Here is a 27,025-nt window from a genome sequence, read left to right on the forward strand (position 1 = left end):
TAAATAATACGTCAAATGTATCGATCATTTTCTTATAAACTTGCTTGATATGCTGGAGAGACCTTTTGTTGTTACGGTATATCACAGGATTAAATTCAAAAGTTTGCCAGGCCATCTAGGTCTGTTTAAGAGATCTTTTTTTTTTTTTTCTTAATAAACCATAAATTTTTGATGGCTTGTCATTTTGACAATGACTAAAGTAATTTCTTCTTCCTCTCTAGTGCAGTACTGTCTCTCTTTTAGCCTTTAGTCAGACTAAATAGTTATAATTCCATTAAAACGAAAGTAGTCTGTGTCTTTGAAGGAAGGTTTTAAATGTCTTTTTAAACATGACCTCAGAGTTTCGAAAGAACAGTTTATTTTTTATGTGCATTTATTATGAGATGTTTTTCCAAATATGTCTTTATAATTTTTCTAGCTTTCAGTTCCATTCTTCAGTTCAATACAGAAGTAGCAAATAAGCATCCATTTCTTAGCCAACCACACTAGAAATGAGACACCGTCCAAGTGAGGGAGATGAGGTCTAAGAAGATGATAAGTAGGCAGGGTGGGAATTGAGAGAAGAGAGGTATTTCTGGGTGTGATAATGAGAATGGGTATGGCAGTGAAAGAATGTACAGAACTCTCTCCTAGGGTTCCAGAGTCCAAGGATGGCAGCGGTAGGGATCGGAAATGAGAGACGGGAAGGCACGCTTATGACTCGGATATTTACCTATCTAGAATCATTCTGAAATGCTTGCTATATTCTTGTTATACTAAAGCTGTGTGTTGCTTTAAATCCAAGACCCTAGATATTTGCCAAAGGAAGGAAAAACCAAGACACTTTCTATGTGGTGGACCAGGAAAAATAACTGGTCACTTTTGTATATCTGTCCTTTGCTTTATAGGCCTCAAGAAGCAATTAGCAAATGAAATTTAAAAGTTTATATAATATATTTATGTTATCTGTACAGGGAAATTTCAGACACAATAAGCTGTAAAAAAAAAAAGGGGGGGGGCGGTGGTGGTGCTGGGCCGCCTAGGTGGCTCAGTTGGTTGAGCATCCAGCGCATCCAGCTTCAGCTCAGGTCATGATCTCACCACTTGTGGGTTCAGGTCCTGCATCAGGCTCTGTGCTGACAGCTCAGAGCCTGGAACCTGCTTCAGATTCTGTGTCTCCCTCTCTCTCTGCCCCTCCTGCGCTGCCACTCTGTCTGTCCCTCCCTCTCTCTCAAATTAAATAAACACAAAAAATTTTTTAAAGGGGAGGGGATAAATTGAGAATAGAAGATGTACCTGTAACTGACATTTATTGATCTCTTACTATGTGCTTAGCATTCTAGACTTTTTCATAGTTTGTCTCTTACGGTACAGTATTTTTCCTATGTTACAGAGAAGGGAACTTGAGCTGCTCCCTGCTCATGGTCTCAGAACTAGGAAGCCAGGCCTTAAAACCTGAATCTGCTGCTCCACCATGTCTTCAGGTCATCTCTCTGACACCTTCTTCAGCAAGCCACTAGAATTTATTATAGTTTAGGAGGTGTGTACGATGTAAGATCACTTTCTGATGAACGTCTGGGATGTGCCCATCACTGTGTGTACAAAATTCCAAACTCTCATGGCAGCTCCCCACAAACAGCATTTTCATCCTCATTTTTCAGACCCAGAAACTGAAGCCCAGAGCGCTGAAGCACATCGCTCTGGGTGCACGGCTAGCAGTTGGCAGAGCCAGGATCTTTGGCTCTAAACCCCAGTCCTTTTGTTCTGCACCAGCCACCTCTTCCTGGACGGCTGTCTTCAGCCCAAAAAGTCTTGGGTTCCTCACTTGTCCTTGGGACTCAGAGCCAGGGGACGCTGGTGAAGGAAAACATCTGGCTGTATGTTCTCTTGTCATCCCAGTTCTCCTTGGCTTTTCTTAAGTCACAAAACATCTACCTGCTTTAGTGACAGGACCCAGAGAGTATAATTAGACCTCATCTAATATTTGCTTGGGGTGTTCCATATGTTTTCTTAATGGGCAGAGAGGATTTCTTTAATCTGCCTGCGACGTGTGTAATAAACCCTTCGGTCATAATGATAATAGACCACGTGTGTATAACGCTTTAGCGTTCACAGAAGGCTGCCCCATTATGATATCTCGGATGATCCATGAAGCATGCTGTGATATAGGAAGGAATTATTACTGTTAGTGCATTTTACAGATTTTTGAAAAGAGGCCCAGAGAATGTAGTACTTTCCCATATCAGTGGAGACTAGAACTCATGTCTCCTGAATCCTTAATCTAGTGTCTTTGGCCTCCTGTCATTTCTCCCAAAACGTAACTAAAAATCTGGCATCTCCAATATCCCTTTTTCAGCTTACCTGTTTAAAATAGGCTGTCATGGGGCGCCTGGGTGGCTCAGTCAGTTAAGCATCTGACTTCAGCTCAGGTCATGATCTCACAGTTCGTGGGTTTGAGCCCCGCGTCAGGCTCTGTGCTGGCAGCTCGGAGCCTGAGCCTGCTTCGGATTCTGTGTCTCATTCTCTTTCTGCCCCTCCTCCACTTGTGTTCTGCCTCTCTCTGTCTCTCAAAACTAAATAAATGTAAAAAAAAAATTTAAGAATAAAATAAAATAGGCTGTCAATTTCCTTCTGGCATCCAGTACCCGGAACAAATGAAATACCCTGGTGGGAAATTAAATGGCCACATTTTACTCACCCAGGGAAGGACGGAGGGAACAAGAGAGGAAAGCTGTCAGTTATATTTGAGTGAGGAATACTCACGCCCCTCTTCCCCCACCCTCCTTGCCCTGTATCCATCCATCCTTTGCCTTTTGGGGGAGCTCATGACCCCCATTTTCAAAGAGCTTGCTTGTGGTCCTGGGCCAGGAGGAAGCACATGAGCAAAAGCAGTGGTCATAAATGGCTGCTGACCCCCAGCCAGAGGCTGATGGCCTCGGGGTGGGAGGCTCGAACCAGCAAGCCCTTTTCTCCTGGCACCATCTGGACAGCCCCGTGGACCACTAGGCTCCCTGCACTCTCAAGAGACCATGCTCTGCTGAGTGCCACCAGGTTCGCGTTTGGGCCTTGTTATCGGGACTTCTTCATACCGGAGCCAGCAGATTGCCCCTGGGGCTACCCCAGACTATGAGAATCAGTCCGACTAGCATTCCCCATTCTGGCCGAGGCTTTGGCTGGAAGAGAAGAAATGATAGTAGCAAGAGCCCCTGGAGGGCTGGGGTTGTGGTCTTGCAGTCGGTATGACCTTGGGCACATTATCCCATCTCTCTGGGCTTCCGCCGAATTTCCTCATCAGTCAAATGTGGCTGGTAATGCCGATTCCCACTATTTCCTCGGGTGGCTTATCATGAGGGAAAAATGAGCTCATGTGGGAGGGCACGTTGCTCATTCGGAGGCCCGCTCAAATGCACGGGGCTCACGCTGCGGAGAGGTGCCAGTAGTCTCTGGAAGGCGGTGTTGGAGGAAGCTGCCAAACTGAGCAGTTCTTAGGAACAGCAAGAAATCTCTCCTCTCATCACTCGTGGTGAAGATCAGCACTGCCTCCTGGGGTTACGCCCATCCCTCCAGGCCTCTGCCATCCTCTCAGGACTGAGGTTGTAACTCCGCCGCGATTTGGCTCGGACGTTTCTTCAGGCCTGAGGCCTGGCCAAGAACATGGCCTCACTGTGCCTCCCACTCTGCTTTCCCTTCTTCTCTCTCTCTCTCCAGCCTCCACTTCATTTTAGACAAGTGAGTTGTGTTGGTTACTTTTCTAAGGAGGTTTTTCCAGCCTCTTTTTTTTTTTTTTTTTGTCCTTGACCATAAAGAACTCCCAGTTACTCAAAGCTGAAAATAAAATTTGGCCAGAAGTAAGCTGAGAGTATAGTCTCATTATTGGTGTTGATATTTTTAAGTCTCTCTTTAAAAAAAAAAAATGGCTCTGGGAGAAAAGGGGGATTTGTCATGGAATGAATATCTGTTTGAGTACCCGAGAGTGAGGACTTTACATCTTTTCCTGAAAACAAGGCGCCTTCCTTCTCTTCAGGGAGAGTTGTGGCTATTTTAATGCCTTTTGAAAGCACCACAATTAATTTGATTGAGCTGCTAAGCAGTTGATTTTAAAAAAAGAAAAAGGATAATGGTCACATGGACTTAGCGTCACATGGGGAAATTCGCTGTAACCCAGCAGTCTTTAGACAGCCGATGACCACGGGCCCGATTGTTCATTTCACAAAAGGGAGTCTTTTAAAGATGAGAAGACTTCCCCAGGGGAAGGGACTCATTTATAACCCATCCTGATTATTTTTTCCTCCTAAATCTCACTGGTTAAACATGAATATATGTGGAACACTCAGCTACAGCACGGAAATAAGTAATGCAGTGAGAGATCGGCGAACGGGGAGTTCTGGTTCTGGGTTCCGGTCTCTGCTCTGACCTCCCAAGGAGCTGTGGTCTTACTGGGGTGGCCCTGAGCTGCCTTTGGTTTTCTGCCCTGTACAATGAAGCAATAAAACGAATTCTTACTTTGGAAGGCTGTCGTGGAAGAGAAAAAAAAAAGTTGATTATGTAAAATATAATATAAAAAAATTGATAATGTAAAAAAGTACTTGAAGAAATATCGTAGATGTTCTCAAAATCACATGCTTGAACGTATGCAGGGGAGGTGAATTTGGGGGTGATATTGGTGACCACGGTCCTCAGTTCTTTCCTCCTTAATGGCGTCTCAGTCAAAAGGTGGGTCTGTGTTTCCTTAGTGGACCCCGCTTCCCTCCAAGGACTCGGAGCCTATTCATCACCACAGCGCACAAGCCCCAGGAAGCGGGCGGCCTGCCTGCGTCCCGCGCCGCTCCTAAGCTATGCAGCAGAAGCGGCCCCGTGGGCCCTGTGTGGGTTTGCTGGCCCTTTGTTTCTCCTCTTTCCCAGACTGCCTTTTCCCTTCTCGTGTGCACATTCCTCCCGGAGAAAAATGATAACTCGCTGTCAAAGCTGGGTTGGGAGACAAGACTAGAACTGTTAGCGTCCGCGAGGTGTTCAGGGTCTTTTCATCATGCACACCTTAGTTTTCAGCGGGAATCCTCGCACTTCTTCAGCGAGGGGCTCCTTCCTCTGCGTTCCCGGGGCATCCTGTGGGCTCTCTTCCTATGAGCTGACAACCCCTCCTTTCTGCATCTGCTCTGTGTCCCCAGGACCTGACACAGGCTGAGCACTAATAAATGTTTCCGCCAACGAATGAATGAGTGAATGAGTTAGAGATGAAAAGGACCTGGAGTTCCTCCTTCATTGCACACGTTGATGAAACCAGAGCCCACAGCCACTATGTGTATCAATCATGCAGAGAAAACTAGACCTGAGATTAAATATACTTTTGTAATAAATATATATTTAAATAGTCTCAGTTCTAGAATATGCTGCCTCTGTTCTATCTACAGCTAAATCCTGACCGAGCATTGACTGTGTGTTAAAAAGCAAACTGAAGTATCCTGGAAAGGAAGGCAGTGCCAGATAGTAAGGCAAGAGCCGGGCTTGGAGTCAGCGGCCTGGCTGCCCGCCCTGCCGGTGACTGGCTGCATGACCTTAGCCAAGTCATTTCCTCTCCCTCATCTCATTTGCCTCGTTTATAAAATAAGGGTTTCGATGAGATGATCTCTAAATTCTCTCCATATTCCGGAAGTCTAATGTTCTAAGAAAGGCATGAGTTTTTAGAAGTCTGAGCTTGTTGAGGAGAAATAACAAAACGCAATAACAAAACACACAAAAAATAAGTTACAGAATTACTGCAAAGGAGGTCTTTTGTGAAACATTCTTATCTTAAAGCCCCTTTCTACTGGGATCCCATCGTGAGCACTTTATCTATGCCTTAGAAGTACGCATCACAGTGAAGTTACTGGTTGGAGGCTCTTGAATGTTTGACTCTGTGTCCACGGACCACAGCACGAGCCATGGGCTATAACACAGTCACGTTCAGGGCATGGCAGAATCCTGGGTTCTGGGCCAGAGACCATGGTAGGGAACTCCCAGCCGTACAAACAGCGCCCTGACCTTTTCATGTCTGTGGGGGCTGCCTCTCAGGCTCCACCCCACCCCAGCCCCTGCCCTGCCCCGCCCCGTTCTCAGACCTCACAGGGGTGGGAAGGGTGACCCTCTGCCCTGGGCGCTGGGCACTACCCAGAGGGTGGTGCGCCGTTCCCGGGAAGACCTGCTCTCCCTGAGGGCTTTGCAGAGCAGCAGTTACCCACCAGTTCATTCTTGGTCAGTGGCAGGCACATTTCACACTAAATTCCTCCCTGTGGGGCTGTGTCTAATTGGACAAATTTGAACAGCAGGCAGCATAGTCACTGCAGCAAGGAACGTTGATATATGGCCCAGACAAGGGACTAAATTCTTAAAGTAACAGGGCTTCTTTTTCAAAAACTGACTGGCTGGATTCCAGGAGTAACAGGGCTGACTAGCAAGAAGGCGATGGGCCAGCTCTGCAAAGCAGGGGCTCTTTGAGGAGGTGTTTTTGAAAGTCTCTCCATATCTCCTGGTGTCTTTGGCAATACAAAGAGTATAGGGTGGTCCCTGGTGACTGTCATCTGGGAACCAGCCATGCTGAGTGCTTCTCCCACCAAGAACTCACAGCCTCTGCTTAAATCTGGCTAAAATATAGAGCAAGGCAACCTTGACAGGAAAAAATTGAAAAATCATGCCGCTGCACATTACCGAGCACCCACTGTTCATTAGTTGAACTTCCATCAAATATCTATTTAGTGATACTGTGTGCATATTAAATGTGCTAGGCTTGGACGTGGTGGAGCTTGTGAAATCTATGGTCCAGGGAGGGAAAAAAGGCACAAAATCAAATAACCTCACAAATAAATGTAATTATAAATTGTGCGACGTATAGTAAAGGACAAATTCCACATGATAGAAGAGCATGTAAAAGTGGTATTTGAGGAGTTTCCCTGTGGGAAGTAACATTTCAGCTAAGCCCCAGGGGGTGAGTCAGCAAAGGAGGCAGGGGTGAGGAAGGTGAAGAGAATGGTTAAGGTGAAAGAGGGGGGGTGTGGCTGGCTCGGTGCCCAAAAGGGAGAACAGTGTGGAGTTGGGCCTTGCTGTTCACGGAAGGGTCTCAGTCTTATCCTAAAAGCAACGGGAAATGTGTTTGCAGCAGAGAGTAGTAGGATCATATTGGAGTTTTGGAAAGATCACTCCAGAAACAGACTATTATATTCTATCCAGTAGGAGATGGCATGGATTAGGCTGGTACCAATAACTAGTGGACAGGGGCACCTGGGTGGCTCAGTCCATTAAGCATTTGACTCTTGGTTTTGGCTCAGGTCATGATCTCATGGTTTCGTGAGTTTGAGTCCCAAGTCCGGGTTCACACTGACCGTGCGGAGCCTGCTTGGGGTTCTCTGTCTCCCTCTCTCTCTGCCCCTCGCCGACTCACATTGTCCCTGTCTCTCTCAACATACATAAACTTTAAAAAAAAATAATAGAGGTGGACAGACAGAGGTGATATTTAGGAGGTACAGTCATCAGGACTTTGTGATGGCATCGGTATGGGAAGGCGAGAGGAGAAGAGATGGTGGGGATGGTCCTCAGTTTTCTGACTTATTTTATTCTTTTTACATCATTCACTGAGAGTTGCCAGTCATGTGGAGAAGGAGGCTTGGGCCTATTGAGTTTCCATGGAGATGTCAAGATGTTGACTCCACATCCATAGAGTTGTATCTGTGGGTCCCCACAGAAGAGATGTTTGGGCGAGGCATTTCCTCAGAGAAGGACAGGGAAAAGGGTGAGAAAAGGATGGAATAGACACCCTCCCTCCCTTTAGGCATCCCAAAATGTACTTGGAGAGGCAGCGGGACCACAGAGTTCAGGAGACATTTACAAATAGACGTGGAAAATGACGTAGAGGTGTGCGGGTGTGTGAGGAGGTGGCTGACAGCCAGGTGTGCCGGTGCAGAGGCGGGGCCGGGACAGGCAGAGAGTGGGGCCGAACTGCCTGAGGAACTCTCAGGAAGGGATGGTCAGTGCACAGCAGGTTAACTGTGGGCACCGACTTTATGTGCAGTGCTTGTTCAGACACCGCCGTGGGAGTGTGGCAAGCCCCATTGGCTTGTTTGACTCCAGGACATCCTGTTCTCTGACTCAGTTTCGGACAGGGTATGAGAACGAGAGCTTCTGAAACTTCCTTAGGTGTGAGGGAGGGTTGGAAAGCAGCCAGATGCCCCCCGCTCCTTTTTTCTAGAATACACTTACTGCCCACCTTGGCAGAAAGAAAAGTTCCAAATGATATGACCCTTTTTACCTCCCACTCCTAGGAGTTAGGGAAAGTGAAAGGGGAATTTCTTGTCAAGAAAACCATGAACAAAGAACACATTTCAGTTGCACTTCTGTCACTGCCATCCGCTGTGGGCTCCTCGGTGTGTTCTCAACGCCCAGCAGGTGTACGGCTTGTACTTATTGGCCCAACGTGACTACCCTTCTGAGCCCTCAGCTCATCGCTGGTGCTGACAAGAGCTTTATCTGCCCATAATTGAACCCATGATGGGTTTGGGTGGTGTGCTTTTTTTGGTTTGTACCAAACCAGCCTTTTCCGTGTATCCTCCTATGCTGGTCTGTTTCTTTTGCATGTTGGACTAATCTTCTCCATATGTGTGTCTGGTTTGGCATGTGCATCCCGACCTCCCATGAGTAGGGTGAGGCTGCCTCAGACAAGTTCGGAGAGTTGCTGCCCAGCCCGCCGGGCTCTGGAGCGAGACCACTGGTTGGCTCGCTCTGAAGAGCATGGTCTCCTTTAGGCCTTTAGGCTCTGTGGAGCGGCACCCACATGGGCCTCTCACTGGGCTTTAGTGAGGCATGAGAAGGCATTCTTTGAACAACTGCTGCCTGGTGACCCACTTGGAGCAGAGTCTCACTAGGACAGTGGGCCTAAGCCAAGCAGCATGTGGTTCTCAGGTAAGGAGTGCTCTAGGCCTTGAACTTCTTGCTCTGACTACCATCATCCTCACCTCTCCCTTCACTGTGCCAGAGATAAGCTTCCTTTCCCGGCAGGCTGGAGCTCTTGCTCACCATGTTTATGAGAGCAAATAGACTGATTGATCGGGTTTATGGCTACAGATTGAAAGGAGGGGGAACAACCTGACCGAAGAAAAAGACACCTCATATGAGTAGTATGTTATAATTCTACAAAGCTGTTTCAAATTCATAACTTTCATCAACCCCAACAACCACCTCGTGAAGTAGGAATTATTCTCCTCAAGGCTCAGAGAAGGCGTGTTGCAAATAAGAGGCAGAGAGTGAGCTGGGACTGTATCCTGGCTGCCTGACTCCAAGTTCAGTGCTCTTTCTGACACACTGCACTCCACAGGCTTCTGTCTCCGCAGCCTCGCGTCTCTTCAAGCCCTTTCCCGTAGACTCCATGAGGGTGCCCTTCCGGCTCTTCCTGTCTCCCTGGTGCCACCTCACACCTGTCTGTGGACCTCGGTTGGTGTATGGATCAGGGGGCAGCCTGTGTGAGCACAAGAAGGAAATCTCTTTGGGAAACAAGTACAGTTACTGCACAGGCAGCAGCCAGCCCCTCAGACTCCAACAGCCACCTCTGTAATGGCTGCCGCTCTCGGAAAAGCTCCATCTTGAGAAGCGTTTGTGTCCAGCTACAAATCTCCACCTGTAATCTTCAGAGGGCGCCAGTTCCCATCATGCAATAGTTGTCCCTGACCTCAAGCCAGGCCCAGGACAAAATGGAGGCATTTTGTAAGACAGGTGGGCTCTGCCTCATCATCACCAGTAGCATAGCTTCCTCTTGGCCAACCCCCTGCCGCCCCCGCTCCTGGCCAGTCCTGAGCATCCCATGCAGCTGTGCCAGCCATCTTCCCCCTGAGCGCAAGAGCCCCCCTTTTCCCCACTAGACTAGCTGTACAGCTTTATTAACTTCCTAACCTTTCTGGTCCTTTATCTCCCTGACTGAGAAATGAGGTCAGAATGCATGTATGCATTCATTGAGTCATTCATTTATATTCATTCAACATATAATTTGATGGATCCCCGAGATTCAAATTATAGGACCCCAAGCCCTAGAGATTCAGAAAGGTAATCAGACACAATCTCTCTGCCCCCGCCACCCACCCTGGATGTTCATAATCTAGCAGAGCAGCAGATGTATAAACAGATGATCGTGGTACCGTAGGAGCATCAACAAAGTACTTCCCAGCTCCTGTCAGAGTATCTGCCTTGAAGGCTGTTGAGGGAAAGAGAATGTGGGGATCATTCTCTAGAAGTGATAGAAAAGTATGTGGCAGACAGGGGTGAGCTGGATGATTTGGGGCAAGTGATGTAACGTCTATGAGCCTCAGTTTTCTTATCTATAAAATGGGATGATAAAGCCTCCCATACAGAGTTTCATTGTAAGGATAATGCAGAAGGTATTCAAGCATCGAGCCAATGCCTTATACATACATCATAGAGAGCAAAGGTGCCACAAAGAATAGTGAATTTTAATTTTTGGAAAAATAAGTGTCACAGGGACAACTCATAACAGCAAGTAGTATTAATTAGTGCCCAGTAAACACCTGACCCATCTGTGGGACATGGCCCAGCACCTGAGGCTAAAACCACGGCTGCACTCTGGGCTTTCTGAGCAGAAGTTGGTGTCTGGTAGAAAGAACCAGAACCTGCCTCCAGTGCAAGAACTCAGTCAAGAATAGAGCTCTAGCAGTGCCTGGCTGGCTCCGTCAGTAGAGCATGTGACTCTTGATCTTGGGGTCATGAGTTCAAGCCCCACATTGGGTGTAGAGATTACAAATAAATAAACTAATTAACTAAAAAAAAAAAAGGATGATAAAAGAATAAAGCTGTGATGGCCCAAACACTGCTGCCCTCTTGTAGATGGGCATCATTTTCAGACCATTTCTTTTTCTCACCAGGTTGACAGAAGCAAACGTCCCTTTGGGAGGCCCCGTTTTAGTCCTTAAAATCCTTAGGCCTGTGTGTGCTCTGTCAATTGGGAACAGCAAATTCCTCCCAGAGGTGGAGAGGGGCACATTCCCTTCTGGCCTGGCACGCTGAGTCCTGCTGTCCAGAGCTGGTTTACGATATGCCCTAAGTCGCGGCACCTGACTTTTTGGAAGTACCTCTTCTTCAACCCTCTTGCCCCAAACAGCTATTTTTGTCCCACACCCTTAACACAGTAAGAAACAAGCAGAGAAGACTCTGTTATCCTTCGCCAGTCATTTGACAGATACTCGAATTGCTTCTCTGAATCCCACCATGTGAGAAATGCAAAGATGCAAGGTGTAGGGATTGTCTGAGCAGCCGTGTCGCTCCCTACCAGCAGTTATTTTTGCCAATTCATTAATACTGACACAGCGACAGGAGTCGAATTAAATGACTGTTAGCCTTCTGGCCTCAATGTCTTCGCCTGGAAAATGGGGGGTAGGGAGGTGCGCAAGTAGTAATAATGCTTCATAGAGCTCTTGTTAAGGATTAAACAGTATACCTAGATGAGTACCCCTGCACATACTAGGTGCTCAGTACTTGGTACTTCTCATTCATTGCCCTCTCAGCTACCAGATACTTACTGGGGGCCGCCTGTGGACTGGACACTGCAGTGGGCCCTGGGGACACCACGGTGAGAAACCCCAGCAGTCAGGAAGCCGTCCACCCAGTCTGTGAGGGAAAACCGTCATTAAACAAATAATTGCCTTGGGAATTTATGGCCCTTCCCAGTACCTGGAAGAAGGGAAGAAAAAGCAACTTTGGGCTGTTTTGTCTTCCCAGAAGCCCACAAACTCCAGTCTGGACAGAGTCCGGAGACTGGGTGGCAAGTGGGCACCCGAAAGGTCACTGGCAGCCGTGGCAGTGGACCGGACTGACAGCTGTCCTCAGACCCCACCCCGGAGGGCTCCCCCGACTCCCACCTCAGAGAGCCCGCCCTGCAGGCTCCAGTCTGTGCTCTGCCCAGATGCAGGGCCTGTCAGCTTCGCCGATGCGCGCGAAGCGCCAGAGACCCTGTCCCAGCGGTGCTGCCCTGGCTCAGGCCTTCCTCGACTCCCAGCTCCCTGGTTTGCAAAGCAAACTTCAGCCTCGTACTATTTACCTTGGCAAGTCCAGGACCAGATTGATGATCTGTAAAGTGGATTTGTTATTTGGCTGTTTGCTTTGGCAGCTCTTGAAAGTGCTTTGCTGATTACAGTCCCAGATGTCATTGCATACATTACCCTGCTCTATAACGGGGCTTTGAACACTTTAATTTGAACTACAAATACTATTAAGCTTTTTGCACCTCTTCTGCCTTTAGTTCTTGGATATTAAATATCAGAAGAGACAGCCTGCATTTCCTTCGGCTTCTCTCCCATTGTCTTTGTCAGTCTCCTCCCACAGACAGCTTCCGGCTTTCCTCCCCATTCTCTGTGGGTCTTTCTCTCAACCTTACCCACCTATGCCCACCCCCAACCCGGCTTCCCTGGCAGCAGCCTTGCCAGTTTTTCCCTAATGGATAATCTGGCTTCCCAGTTTGGAGGCGCACGGCGTGTGAACCAAGTCTGGCTTCCCCCCACATCCAGCCTGAGTCCTTTGTACTCTTGCCATTTAACTCACCCACAAGGAGTTTTCTCTATCTGTTGTGGTGGTGTTGTTTTAGTGCTACCGGCAGCATCCTTTTGGGGAAGGCATCTTATGGGGCATGAATATGTCATGTCTCTGCCCATAGAGGACAGAGGTCACCAAAAAAAGACTCCGCAGCACACAGAAAAGGCAGCAGCAGAACCAAAAATAACTCTACACTTTCCCCACTCACAGCTCGACTCAGGCTCCCTTTCTCATACTTTGTTTAAAATCCCCTCACAAATAGGGAGGAGAGGGCGGCAGTGCCTTCAGCTGGGGGCAGTCACTGGTTCATATATCTTTGGAGGTTATTGGTAGGGAGCGTGGTGTTCCTGGCTAATGGTGGGGTATATGACTCCGTGTTCTCCAAGGTAATTGCTTCTTCCTGTTGTAAATAAACCATTAGCCGGGCCCTCGCCTCAGGAAGCAATTTAAGGCCCAAGGGAGGTAGCCAAAGAAGTCAGCTCACAGCCTCCTGGTTGGGAGGCTCAGCCTCGCCCAGCACCCTCAGCCCCAGGAGCAAGAAAATCCTACCACCTTCGTCCTGCCATGCTCCCGACAGGCTGCCCTTGGCCTTTGATTTGCCAAACTCCGTGTGAACTGCCTCTGTTTTTGTTACTCTCCAAAAAAAAAACAAACAAACAAAAAAAAAAAAACAAAAAACCTCCACGATTTCTAATCCACCTAAACTGAATACCGGTGGGATTTTTTGTTGTTAGTGTTATTTTTTTTCCCTTTTCTTGTTTGCTCTCCCTCCTTTAAGGTCATTTTCTGTCCATTCCCTCTCCAGTGGCCTGAAATATCCACAAGGTTCTTAGCTGAAGCCTTTCAGCATTTCACAGGACTTTAGAGGTGGAAAAAAAGTCTCCTCAGAATCAACAGTTGGCAGAGCGCCTGTGTGTATTTCTGTTCATTCTTATACCAAATCTACAAGGAAGACGGCCCCGTCCCCATTTTACAGTTGAGGAAACCGAGGCTCCGTGACGGCCTTGTTCCGTGTCACACGTGGATGGCAAAACTAAGAATGAAGCATCCAGATTCGTGTGACTCCAAGGCTCGAACTCTCCGCTCGGTGGCCTCTCCCTGCTCCCGTATCCTATGCCTCCTTCTAGGGAGGGTCTGAGCTCTAACTTAAGAACCACAGTATCCCTTCTGTGTTGGAAGCACCTCGAAGGCAGGTTAAATGTCATGCTTAATTTTGTTTCCTGGGGACTGGTTGTGGACCCGACTTGTTCTAGGTCTTGTATCCAGTAAATATTTGTTGGATGAATAACCCTAAGTCCACTGATGTGGTTCTGCTTTCAAGCAGCCGTGGCTTCCCTGTGGCCAGTCTCTACATCAAGGGGGGACGGCCTTCAGCTTTGAAATATTTCAGTTAAAGAACTTAATTCACTTTGTGAGTTTACTTTAGGAATAGAGATTATTGCAGTATTTTTGGCCACCACTCTCAAATTCTCCTAAACCTTTACTATAATAAGCAAATTGAGCAGATTAAGGACATACTTAACTGCCAAATGGTGTTCTGAACTGTGTAAAGTTACCCAGGGTGGCTACCCCCGCCATGTAAAAGATTGTGTGGGTTCTGTGAATTTCCCTGCTTTTTTTGGCTCTTCCTGTTTTATTGTGTTTGAAGTGTCTTTGTGGTGACCTGTTGGGATAGGGTTCTTCCATATGGAAGTGTTTCTTTAACTTTTTAATCATTTCTTTGGGGAAGCGGAGGGTTAGGGGTAGCAGATGTTTTTCTGGCATTGTTTGCGGAGTGGAGGTAGGCGCTTTTGGAGCTATGAGTCAGGCTACCCCCAGCCTGACAGAAGAAAGTTCCAGATTCTGGCACTACTGGATCTGGAAAAAGCAGCCTATGTGGGAGCAGATCCTTTTGCCCTCGCCCTGACTAATGCCTTTCCCATTTCCCAGGAAGAATACATGTTCCCTTGTGACACTGAGACAAGTTATTTATTTTTTTCAGTGTCCCATGGTAGATCCTTATCAGTCCTTAGATGGGAAGCCTGTCTGGTGTCCTTACCAAAAAAGAAAAGAAAAATAAATTAAATGAACCCTTGTTTTTGTCCTTCGTGGCAGTCACGTCTCTCTTCATACCTGTTCTCAGTGAGCCAAAGTTTAATATCTTTGTTAAAAAAAAAAAGTGGCAAAAAGCCATTGAGTTCTCCCATTTTCTCATGTTCTTTTGAATTTCATTATTCAGTCTATTCAAGAGGCAGCATGTGGCCTCCTAGGAAGGTTGTTCCGTGGAACCTGAAGAAGCTGATGGTTGGCGTCCTGTTCCACAGCTGGCAGTTGCCCCTTGCCCTGGGTCGGTTTTAGACCCTCACCTCCAGAATCCACTTCTTCATCCCGGGTTACACCTCAAAAGCCAATGAAGTAAAGGTTTTGGTTCATTAAGTAGATCCCCAGGCATTGGCTCACTGGAAGATGGGGACGAGAGACCTGAAGGAACACAGACTAAGACTTCCCTGGACACTCTGATCCTTTCTTGGCAAGACCAAGGCTTTATCTGTAAACTTGGGAGTCTCAACCTTTAAGAGGCTAAGGAGATGTGGAAGAGTCCGCGAGAGAACCCAAGAGCTAGAAAGCAGCTAGAAAGATGAGAGGAAACCAGATGCATGTGGCATCCTGGAAGCCAAGTACCTTGATCTGCTGATAGGTTGGATCAGATGACTGAGAAATGGCCATGGGACTTAGTAATATGGAGGTCATTAACTTTGGAAGAGCAGTTTTAGTGGGGAGGTGGAGGCAACACCATGATCGGGTTCAAAGAGGAGGGAAATTGTAGACAGCAAGTCTAGGCATCTCTTTTAAGGAACTTTAAGGAAAAGAGAGAAATGGGACAGTAGCTCAGCAGGAAGTGAGGCCAAGACTTCCTTTCTTTTAATAGAGGAAATACTGGCTTAATGGTGACACGAGGAGATGGGCTCCAGTGCATGGTGGATGGACTGGACTTGGTCGGGGGAGGGAGGGTGCTCAGATGCTGGTGGGTGGGTAGGGGCAGCGCTGGGACTTTAAATCTCCTTCTGATTGCTTCAGCTTTCTTTATGAAGTAGTAATTAAAGTCCTCAGCTGAACACGGGAATGGTGGAGAAGGTATGGGAAGTCACTGGCCAGGAGAGCGAGAGAGCAAATGGACTGAGGAAATGTGATCAGAAGGCAGCATTAAAAGCCCATTTGCAGTTAGTGATCATAAATTTAAAGTAAGTCTGGTTAGCGCGGTGTGTTTTTCTCCCAGCTGCAAGTAACTGCGTGGGGACGGCGAGGGGGGAGACTAACAGGGTTTTGATTTTACCAGGTGAGTAGAGCAAAAGGACAGAGGGGTACAGAAGTTAAGGGTGTAGGTAAGAGATTGAGTGTAACACTGCATGTGGTGGGAGGAGAGGGGCCCGAGGCGGGCAGGATCAGTGGATTAGAGACCCTGATGTGGGGGGAGGCTTGTTGGAGTTGTGGTACTAGAAAGGCAGGAGGTGCGGAGATGGTTTGGTAATGGACACTGTGGCCGTGTTTGCAGTTGTTCACTATAGCAAAGGAATGGCCATGGTAGTGAGTGGCAGGGGCAAAGCGAGTGAGCACTAATAGTCAGGAGGTCCCAGAACTGAGAGGCCAGGTGGTTGGAAGGATCACCTGTGTGACTTAGGACAGAAATCGGGAGCTAAACTCTTGAAGGTTACTGTAAGGGGCGTGATGGGGGGCGGGGTGCTGGACAAGGAGGGGCCAGAGGCAGCATAGTCTGATGCCACCAAAGTCAAAGCTGTAGGTTTTATGAAAAAAAGAAGAGCATCTGTATCAGTGAGGAACAAGAAGGAATGGAGGAGAGAAATCAGCCACAGGGGAAGACTCCTGAGCTGGCAAGGTCCTCAGAAGAAACCCTGAGGTATTTTCAAAATGCAACACCTTCAAGAGGAAGTATATATACACTTCCTATTTTATTTGAGTCTTTCTTTTTTTTAAATTTTTTAAATTTTCTTTATTTATTTTTGAGAGACAGAGAGAGACAATGGGGACAGGGGAGGGTCAGAGAGAGGGGGAGATACAGAATCTGAAGCAGGCTCCAGGCTCTGAGCTAGCTGTCAGCACAGAGCCCGACGCGGGGCTTAAACCCACGAATGTGAGATCTGTCCTCAGCCGAAGCCGGACGCCTAACCGACTGAGCCACCCGGGCGCCCCTGTTTGAGTCTCTCAACACCCTTTCCAGTAGGGAGGGCAGACATCTTACCTGCATTTGATGCATGAGAACACTGAAGCTTACAGAGGTGAGGTATTTGTGCAGAGACTCAGCTAGTTGGCAATGGATTCTGGCCTTCTCACTCCAAGTTCAGTGCTCTTTCCACTGCATCATGCTCCCTTCCTCCAGGAGGCCAGCAGCCCTTCCATAGAGCCCATGAAAGCACACTTCATCCAAAGTCACAAGTGTGGTGATGCTGCCTCCGTAGCATGAGGTTCAGCACCCAAAGTCAGGCTGGACCGTTCTCTGCCCTCTCAGATCCACCGTTCTCAAGATATCCAAAATAACCTCGACTTAGCAGCCAGGAATGGGACAGAAGTGGTCATTTCCTTTCAGGGATAATTTGGATAACAGTTCCTAAATGGAAATAATATGGCATTTTAGTTTTAAGGAATTTAAGTTGTCTAAAAATGTACTTAAGCCGTGGTGGTTCAGGGCTTGGTTCTTAAGACTATTTCCTTCCTGGGGTGCCTGGATGGCTCAGTCGGTTAAGCATCCAACTTTGGCTTAGGCCATGATCTCACGGTTGTGAGTTCAAGCCCCACACTGAGCTCTGTGCTGACAGCTCAGAGCCTGGAGCCTGCTTCAAATTCTGTGTCTCTGCCTCTCTCTCTCTTTGCCCCTCCCCTGTCTGTCTGTCTGCCTGTCTGTCTCTCTCTCTCTCTACCTCCCTCTCCCTCCCCCCATCTCAAAAATAAAAATAAACACTAAAAAAAGAGCGTATCCTTGATTCTCAGGCTCAGTGAGTGGGCAATACAGCAGTGTAGGAGTCTCCCAACTGCTGGGTCCCCATCCCTCCATCTCCCTTGGGCCACTCACAGGCAGAGAGCCTGCGCCCAGCGAAGGTGTGCTCAGCTGCTCATTCCCTCAGCAAGGGCATGTTGATCACCTGTGACAGTATAGAGCATCCCGAGATGAGCACTGCCCTAGAGCAATAAGTGCAGCAGATGGTTGTGGGTTTCTCTCCACACACTGTATGAAGAGGTTTCCTCTTAACGGAAGGTCAGAATATTCCTGCATGCTCCAAGAAAGCACCTCTTCTTAGCCTCCTCATCCTAGTCTCCCAGCTTGCCAGACCACTGAGGTGGGTGGGTTCATGGAGGGTGTGCACCAAATGCCTCCGTCAGCCCTCTCAGCCAAGGCAGACACACTGACCTAGATGGGAACAGAGATCTGGTCACGGCTTACAGCAACCAGGAGCGCGTCTGAGTTACCTGGGAATGCAGACGCCCATTCCCCAATCTTAGGCCCCAGAAATTCTGATTATGATATGGGATGAGACCTGTACCTCTATATATTTGGAACCCCCTCCCCAGTTGATTCTGATGTGTAGCCCTGGCTGAGAAGTACTGGTCGAAGAAGTGTATGCAGAAGTTTGTGCCAAACAACTGGATGGCCAGATACCTAACATCCCACTGCCACTCCTCTACCAGATCTGAGAGTGATCAAGTATCTCTCCTGACAGTTCCCTTCTTAATACTGTCCTCCAGGAACTTGTGATTATCCTCAGCCTAAGTCAAAAGCAGCTTAATTCTGAAAACAGTGCCAGTTGGGCATTTTGCCTCAAAGGAGCCAAGCAAATCAGTGGCAATGTTTTTACTCAGTTCAGCCCTGCAGCCTCCATGGGAAACCCTCTCTGTTTCCCGACCTGCTACCACCACCCCCAATTTCTCTTCCTGCAGCAAAGCCTAGTGCTTTGTTAGATGCCTGCCTTGGGACTGAGGGCCTGGCTGAATGCAGGCTTGGGTATGGTTGGCCAGAGGACATCTGGTTGGCAAGAAGGTCCTGGGTGGGCTGAGAGAGGTGACTGTCCATAATAAGATCAGAGAGTAGGAGACTAGGGCCAGGAGCCTGGACAGCAGGCCAAAGGTGCAGGCCAGAGCAGCACAAAACACTGAAACTGAGCCTGAGAGTCTCACTGGAGCCCATGAGGAGCTGGAACACGTGAGCCCTTGTTACGTACAGGAGCCTGAGTTCTCCTGCCTGCATCATTCTTTGTCATTAAGTCCCCTTGGTCTTCAAGAACCACCTCCTACCACTTGCTTCTACTTTATCAGAGATGTGGGCCTCTTCATGGACCTTGTGCTGACATTTGGGGCCATTGCATCGTGAAACTTGCAGTAGTTGACTCTGAATCTTCTTGTTGGGACTGGTTCCGTCGGGGGCCTGGCTTCATCCTCACCAGGACTTCCATCTGTGCGCTGATATTGGTGTTCTGTCTGCATCTAAAACCCTTGATTTTCTGGGATCAGTATAGAGATACTAGAGAAGATGGGTCCTAAGTTTTGAGGATACCATAGAGAGCAAGACAGATGATATTCTGCCTTTGTGGGGCTTCTCTTCTAGAAGAGGAGGCAAATACACCAGCAATACTCATGGAGTGCACTGCGACGGGGTAGGTTCAGGAGGCCGTGCTGTTGGAGCACATAGCAAGGGCACGTGGCCTAATCTAGGGGAGAGTCAGGGAAGGCGCCCCAGAAGTTCTGTTTAGGCTGCCATCGGGGGAAGGGCAAGATGAAGATATAGAGGCCGGAGGCGAAAGGGAGCACAGTCCACTGGAGGAACAGAGAGAGGTTTCTTATGTTTAATGCAAAGGACACAGGGCAGGGGCAGGGAGAGGTGAGCCTGGGTGAGTGAGCAGGGGTCAGGTCATCAAGAGGCTTGGCAACCATGGCAGGGAGTTGAGGCATCACTCTAGCACCTTTCGGCCAGTTTGGACACGTATTTTCGGACTCCCAGGATGACTCTGAAATAGACCCACATATGCATGCATGTGCATGGTGCCCCGCTCACAGGAATGCTGGCTGCTCCGTCCCTTCTTGTTTAGAGGCAGTGTAGGGTAATCTGGATTATAAACCACCCACCTGGGGCAGGAGCTCGCTCGCCTGCTAGAATCATTTTTTTCTTCCACCTTAGGATGCCACTCAGCCTCACACAGCGCCAGCTATCTGACGAAGAATAGAAGTGACAAGGGCAAAATCAAAAACCCTCCAGAAGTTTAGTTTCAGTGGGAAACTAAAGGCGGGAAGAGGGTTCCCCCTGTTCCCAGCCGACAGCCCCTTGCCTGCTTTCTCTTACCAGAGGAGTCTGCTTCCAGTATGCCTGACTGGCTGGCTGGCTGATTCTTCAGGGGCTGTGGTTTGTGCTTGTCACTCCTATACCGGTCGCTTTTAAGATGCACGGACTTCTGAATCTTTAAAAGAAAGAACTAAAAAGGAAATCCCAAAGGCAGTTAGTTGGCAGGTCATCTAATGAGAATGAGGGAGAGAGTTGTGACAGGTTTAGGGAGTTTGAGAAGAGGAGGAAATACAGGAGGGAACTGACCAAGAACAAATGTGGGGCCGTGGACTCATGTATGAGGTTTTCGCCAGCACGGCCCAGCAGCCCAGGAGTGGTTGCAGAGGAACTGGGTGGCTGGCTGGATCATCTTGGATGAGTGTAGACAAGCAGGTGGGAGGCAGGTAGACCAGGAGAGCAGTGACAGGGGAGTTGTTGAGGGTGTGATTGGGCCTGTGAGCCTGAACCCTGGGGTGGACTGTGAACAAGTGTCACCAGGAAGGAATGAGTAGATGAAGATGACAGGCCACCACAGTCACACGCGCACCCCGTCAGAGGTTGCACGGGTTCTCTGGGGAGGTAACGGAGGGGCCAGTGCCTGCCCGGGGACTCTAGGAAGCCTTCATGGAGGAGCTCGAGCATGGGTTGGGTCTCTAAGTGGCTGCAGGAGACAGCTTGTCATGTCGTTTGGTGCTGCTTCTCACATTGGCCCTCACAATAAATACGCCATCTCATTGTCTTCTCTGTGAGTGCCCTCTTTTGCCCATTGGGCTGCAAAGAAAAAAAATCATTTCCTTCTTCCATAAAATTGCACTTCAAATATTTGAGTACTAGAATCCCAGCTCTCTTAATCTTCAGGTTAGACCACCTCACTTTCTTCTTTCCCTTCTTTCTTTCCTGCTAAGTGACAAGAACCGAGGCAATGTCCTATGCACTTAGAATACAGAGATCTAGAAAGAGAAAAAAGAAAAAAAGCAGCAGCAGATGCTGCCCTCCAGGAACTTACAGTCGAGTGAGAGGGTAGACCAAAAAATATTTACTGTTCCTTTTTGCAGTCTGTCCCCTTTACCAAAATTTCTGGCACCCAGCACAGTGCCTGGACCGTAGTAGACACCCAATAAGTGTCTGTTGTTGAATTGCCTACATCAGAGTGCAATGAGGAAAGTAAGCCAGGGTGCTGTGGGGGCCTGCTGGAAGACCTAAGTCAGAGCAAGGAGAGTGGTTAACCTTCCCAGCCCGTCTAGGTCTTCAAGGATGAATAGGACTTAGCTAGGCAAGAAAGATATTCCAAGCAGAGGGAGAGGCAGATTCAGAGGCACAGGGACAAAATTCAAGGTGGGGCATGGTGTGCAGAGGGTCTGGGGAGCTGGCCAGGACCAGATGAGAGGTGGTGGGACTAAGAAGACTGGGCTTTATCCTGAGGGTAGATGAGTCAAATGTTCAGATTTGCGTTGTAGAAAAGGTCACTCTGGTGGCACTAAGAAGAATTAAGGGAAGCTATATTAAGGGACAGGAGGACCAGGGACAGTAAAGATTGTTGGAATAATCCCAACGGGAACTGATGAGGGCCTAAGCTCGGTGGCTGTGGAGTAGGAGACAGATTGGAGAAGTAGGAAGTAAAATCCATAGGACTTCCTGATCAGTGGGCTTGAGGAAAGCGGGGAGTCTGGCTGGGCCACTGAGAAGACAGTGCTGCCAGTCACTTAGGGAATAGAGAAGGAAGAGGTTTGAGAGAAGACAATGAATTTGTTTTGGACATACTGAGTTGAAGATGCCTATGGAGTATATTTGGTGTGACATACATGTATTTGGAGGCCAGGAGAGAACTGAGTCAGATGTGCTGTTACGGAACGCAGCGTGTCCATGGTAGTTGTAACTGTTGAGAGCGGATGAGCTCACTCAGGCAAAACGTACAGAGGAAGAAGAGAAGAGGGTTGAAAGTAGAACCTTAGAGCAGAAGGAGCAAAGTTAGGCTTTGGGAGAGACTTGGGTGTGGTCAGAGAGGGAGAAGGAGAACCAAAGAAAGCTAAGGAAGGATGGGGAGTAGTTGGCAATTTGCAAGTACAGTCGGCTTTTCATCGAAGCATCTGGGTTGCCACAGGGGACCATATGGTTATGGCTGAGCCACCAGGATTGAGGGAGGGCAGTCACATGCTTTTGCTATAAGGCTGGATTTGGGGACCTGTTGCTCTAGAGCAGTGGTTCCCCAAATTCCCAGCTAAGAATCAGACCCCATCCCAGAAACACTGCATTGGATTATCTTAGAGAAGGACCTGAGAATCTGTTCATTCAGTAAGCACACCGGGTGATTCTTCCCACTAGGAAAATCTGGGAATGATGCTTTAGACCTGACGCTGTTCAGTAATGACCTGGGAGCACTGGAGCGCTTTCCAGTGACACAGATCACAGCCCACTCTCCCACCCTACACGCAGCCCGATTCCACCTCAGGTTCTGGAGAATCTCCGTAATTTGAGCCACTGTTTCTATGGCATTCCTCAGATGTGTGGAGACAGAAGTGCTACCCCACTAATCTAAAGGAGAAATTCTGAGCAACTGTCTTGAGTTTTCGGGAATCCAATGGAAATCCTGCATTTAGACAGATAATTGGTCCAGAACTGCTTCTCTGAAAGCATTTAAACTGGAGCACCCTCACTGCCCTATGGTGTAGACCGTCTGATCGCCCACTCCGTTTTGTGGAATAATGGGCCTGAACGTGTTCCAGCATTTAAAAAAAAAAAAACCCACCATATGTTGAAAAGCTATTAAAGAAGTTTGGAAGAGGCACCATTTGTAGACAAAGAAGACATTCTTAGGTTCTTGCCAAGGCAAGAGCTGGCTCTGCTTGTTTATATGTTTGAGACTTGACTCTGCCCACTGGCCCTCACAGTGAGGTTCATGAAGTACATTTAATACAACTACTCCCAGGATCATGTGTTGTGAAGAAAGGCTTTTTCTCTACTGAGGGTATTTCATTAGACATAGAAATGGTTCGGCGGGTCTGTGCCCCTCATGTGAAATTGCAAATCTGTGAAATTCAAACATTGCTATTAATGAATACTCAGGACAAATAGTCTTTCCTAAACATCTTTCCAGGATAAATAGAGATATTAATTATACTTGCTTTAATATTGCAGGAGAGGTACCTGCTGAGTAGAATACTAAGAAGTATGGCTCTTAGGAGCGTAGAGACCTCCTCTTTTTGGAGTTGTTTTAGGATGAGAGATTTAAGGGGAGTGCTGCCTGGAGGAAGGTGGATGGAAATGCTTTCATGAGTTCTCCAGGCCCTGGATAACACACTTCAGATTAAAATATAATGAAGGTTTGTTCCTTCCTTCATTCATTCAGTAAACATTTATTAGGCATCTATTATGTGGCAAGATCTGTGCTGCAGGCTCTTAGTTCTTGGATATCTCTGGGACATCAGAATAATAATTTCAGGGTGAGGTCCATTTGCCCCTGGAGGAGAGCCGTTAAGTGTCTCGCGCAGTATTAACGCTCCAATGAAGACATGATTGGTAACTTCATATTCTCATTTTAGGTTGGAGGAGTATGCTGAGTGTACATTCCCCACCTCCAGAAGCCAAACAGCTTAGACATTACCCTTAAGTCTCAAAGGATCTGGAGGGAAGTAGTGAGAACACCAAAATAGAGCCATCTGGCTTCAAAGGGTCAAATCAATACATACCAGTTGCACATCATAGTCATGAAGGCCGTGTCACATACATTGCCATTTGAATCATAGCATAATTTTGAGGATTGTGAATAGCTAGTCATCATAATAACTAGCATTATTATTCCTCTTTTACAGTGCAGAGACCCAGGTGCCAGGAAGTGATTTGCACAAGGTCACCCGGCATCAGAACTAGCTCTCAGTTTTTCACTCTTAAGCACATGCTCTTTCTACCAGCAGAGAGCTCAGCGACCTTACAACCACCTCGTCTGTCCAAGAGACCTGGTCCATACCCCATCTCACAGTGGTTTTTAAAATAAGATAAAGAAGGTACTAAATGAAGAAAAGAGATTTCGGAGTACAGGCAGCTGCTGCTGGACAGGGGGAGGAGGAGGAGGGATGGCTCACCCCGTAAACCGGGTGCCACCATCCATTTTGGATCATGAGAGCAGGAGAGTCGTTTCCTACATTTGAAGATCATAGAGCTCTTATTCCGGGCCTCGCTATTTTCAAGGGAGGCCCAGAAAGGGTTACTGACTTGCCCAGGAGAATTTGGGTGAATTTGAAAGTTCATTTAGCTATTTGGTAGTTGTTTCTACAACAAATATACTTGGTTCTTATTTATTTCCTTCTTTTATTTTTTTTTAACAGTCTGAGGCTTGTGAGAAGGCTCTTCTAGTAGCTTTTCAACCCTAAAGGCATTTCTAACACTCAAACGAAGCACAATGAGAAATTCCTTTGTTCAGCTGTTAGCCCTAACTCAAGGTTGGATGACAGGTCTGCGTCTGCCTGAGAGAGTAACAGGAGGTTTCCAGGCCCCTCCAAGGGCCTCTTGGCGCCTTGGCTTTTCTCACCTCTCTCCTTATGGATGACTCCGATCTTCCTCTGGATCTATTATGAACCATAGGTCCAGAGATAAAAAGCTAGGTTTCTGCGCATGCGCAGACACACACACACACACACACACACACACACACACACACACACACACGCATTCATTCTAGGAAACCAAGTATGTGGCTTCCTCCTCATGGGAAAGATTGGCAATTCTCACACTGGGACAGGGCAGAGGAGCTCTGCTGGCCCTTTTGAACTTGCTTCCCAGCTAGGGAAATGAATAACATCCTGATTGGCCTCAGTGGACTAGAAGGGAGGGGAAGGGAGGGGGAATCCTGGCCTCAGGCTCCCGCCAAGGCCTAGGAATCGCTTTACCCACAGGCGCCAAACTTGGCACCCAGGGAGACCAGTTAGTGGAGGGGAAATCATAACCAGCTTAACACAGTTTATTTGGGCATTTTTCACACTTCCTAATGAAGTGGGCATTTTATAAGGCCTGTGCAGTATCTCCTCCACAGGTAAGCAGGGGGTTCCCTGCCCTCTCCTAAAGGCACTAAGGCCACAAGGGGAAAGGCCCTGTGGGGGAGGGGCGGCTGAGCGCTGGCCAACCCTTGCCAGCTATGCCAGGAGCCCCTGGGTGCCCCGCGCTCCCCCTGGGCCCCTCCACAGTGGCAGGTCTCAGCTTCCCTCCCTGTTGGCTTTAATGGAGTGTTAACCCTAGGCCCTAGGACTTGTGTTAACACTTACACAAGGCTGGAGCTGAGGGGAGAGGCCAAGGGGCTGGCAGCGGAGAGCAGTTGGAGAGCTGAATTTGTAGAGGGAGGAGGAAAGGCAAGGCCCATGGCAGTTGAAAGTCAGCTGGATTAGTGGACCCGCCACTGATTTGCAAGACCAAGGTTCTCCCTGCTCCTGCTTCTGCCGCAGGCCGCGTCCATCCTCTCCCTGGGTCTCCATCTCCCGGTCTTTAAATGAGTAGGTAAACCAGGTATACTCTGGGCACCTGGGTGACGCAGTGGTTAAGCTCCTGCTCTTGATTTCAGCTCAGGGTATGACCTCAGCGCTCGTGAGTTTGAGCCCCGCCTCAGTCACTGAACTCTGAGTGCAGAGTCTGTTTGGAATTCTTTGTCTCCCTCTCTCTCTGCCCCTCTCTCTTTCTCAAAAATAAGTAAATAAATATTAAAAGAAGAAGAAGAACCAGATACACTCTGAAGAACCAGGACAGGGTGGTCGGAGTGCTGGGTCAGCAGCCGTCTCCAGCCTTGGTTACACGCAGCCCCGGGGCTGTGACTTACAAGTGCGCTTGCTTCCTGGGGCCAGGGCTGCTTTGACCACAGGCCTCCAGGTGATGCTGCTGTGCTGGCCAGGGGCGCACTTAACAGGACAGGGCTCTCCAAACTCCTCTCCACCCCTCCCTTAACCCCCTGCACGCACTTCCTCGACTGGGAAGCCAGGACTAGCAATAGTTGCCTTGCTTCCTCTCCAGGGGTGTTGTGAGGATTAAGGGAGTGAAAGCACTTTGTAAAGGGTAAAGCAAAGGTGCAGTGTAAGGGATTATTGTCTTGTTAAGATTTCTACACCTCATTGCTCCCCCTCTGTGTTCCTGCGGCTTCTCAATCTTTCCCTACATCCTCTCTCGTTTCTGTGCCTGGGCTGAGGAGTCAGTGTGACCAGCCATGGCTGAACAAACACTTGGACATGTCAAGGCAGGAAATGACAATTCCCAGGCACCCCCACTGTTTCAGGTGTGGAACAAGCTATGGACACACCTTGTGTGATAAATTTAAGTGATACCACACTGAACCCCCACCTCCATCCACACCCCTATGGGCTGCTAGACCGGAAAACAAGGCCGAAAGTCAAGGAAGTGTCTGTAGGACAAGGAGCCTAAGCAAACACTAGTTAGGTTTTCAGCAAAGTAAATGACTCTGTGATCTGGTGTTGGCACCTGCCTCAGGCCACCATGATTGTATTTCTGTCATGTCCCTTTGTTCACGGAGGACCTTCACAGATGGTTCTGCAACTCCCCTGTGAGGCGAGGAACTAAGGTGACAGTCAACTACTGGAATAAAAAGAAAAGAGACTAAGGTGACTGAGGCAAGTCATTTACCAGCAGGAGCCTCAGTATCCTCATCTGTAAAATGGAATCAACAGTGTCCATCCTGCCTATGGTACAAATTGCTATGATCCCACAATCAAAAGGAAATAATTATGTGAAAATATGCACCGATTCTGAGAAACCACATGAGGTATTACTCTTCACGAGGGACCCTCTGCCCCCGTGGACTCTACTGACTGCCTCTACATGAGGAACATCCCTGCCTTCCTGTTTGCACTCGGACATCCCCCTTGCTGTGGAATGTCTTCCACCCACATCAGACCGCCACGACTGATGGAAACCGTCCCCAACCGTCCCAGCTCCAGTGGGTGTCCCCCATTGTCCAGACGGTGCTGTTTCTCATCTCGCTCTTCTTGGGCCCTGAGGCCACGTCTTTGCCGAACAGCTTTGTTGTAAGGGCCTGGAAAGTAGGGATCCTGTTAGATAACATAGCCCGTGTGAGAATGGCAGGCCAGGCACAAATCTTCATCCTAAGACCCCTGCAGCTGAAAATCTGGTTCCGTTTGCCCCTGGAGTGAGAGCTGATGGCTTTTGATGACAGAGAGAAGCAGAAGGCTGACCACA

At 48.3% G+C, this 27,025-nt stretch overlaps 1 protein-coding gene and 1 long non-coding RNA gene across 3 annotated transcripts in view; one reads left to right on the plus strand and one right to left on the minus strand.

Annotated features, from left to right (window-relative positions):
• BCAS3 (BCAS3 microtubule associated cell migration factor) overlaps nucleotides 1–27,025 on the plus strand; it is a 594,659-nt gene that overhangs the window by 532,798 nt on the left and 34,836 nt on the right. The gene's annotated exons all lie outside the window — the stretch shown is intronic.
• Nucleotides 9,112–12,730, minus strand: LOC115281443. 2 transcript variants are annotated; one of them, XR_003904313.1, is made up of 3 exons: nucleotides 12,544–12,730; nucleotides 11,526–11,613; nucleotides 9,112–9,457 (listed from the first exon to the last, which is right to left on the minus strand). It is a non-coding gene; the product is annotated as an uncharacterized LOC115281443 (long non-coding RNA). The 2 variants fall into 2 exon arrangements; XR_003904314.1 differs by lacking the exon at nucleotides 12,544–12,730 and adding an exon at nucleotides 11,865–11,897.

Source organism: Suricata suricatta, chromosome 17, assembly GCF_006229205.1.
Source record: "Suricata suricatta isolate VVHF042 chromosome 17, meerkat_22Aug2017_6uvM2_HiC, whole genome shotgun sequence".
Classification (NCBI taxonomy): Eukaryota; Metazoa; Chordata; class Mammalia; order Carnivora; family Herpestidae; genus Suricata; species Suricata suricatta.